This window comes from Geospiza fortis, unplaced genomic scaffold (genome assembly GCF_000277835.1).
Source record: "Geospiza fortis unplaced genomic scaffold, GeoFor_1.0 scaffold566, whole genome shotgun sequence".
Taxonomy (NCBI): domain Eukaryota; kingdom Metazoa; phylum Chordata; class Aves; order Passeriformes; family Thraupidae; genus Geospiza; species Geospiza fortis.
In genome coordinates this window covers 60947-61276 of record NW_005054833.1, presented here as the reverse complement: position 1 = coordinate 61276, position 330 = coordinate 60947, and positions in this window count along the sequence as shown.

The following is a 330-nucleotide window of genomic DNA, read 5'->3' as shown; positions in this document are numbered from 1 at the left end:
GGTCAGAGGGGCTGGAAACGGAACGGGAACGGACGTGGGACTGGTCAGTGTGGAACTGGGGTGGGAATGGACATGGGACTGGTCAGTGGGGCTGGAAATGGAACCCGGGGATGGTCAGTGGGGTGGAATTGGGGTGGGAATGGTCAGAGGGGCTGGAAACGGAATTGGGATGGACACGGGATGGGAATGGGAACAGTCAGCAGGATGGACACAGGACAGGAATGGTCAGTGGGGCTGGGATTGGTCATTCGGCATGGACACGGGATGGCACGACTCAACCCCCGCTGGGAACACCCCGATATTCATGGGAACACCCACGGGAGTGCCCCA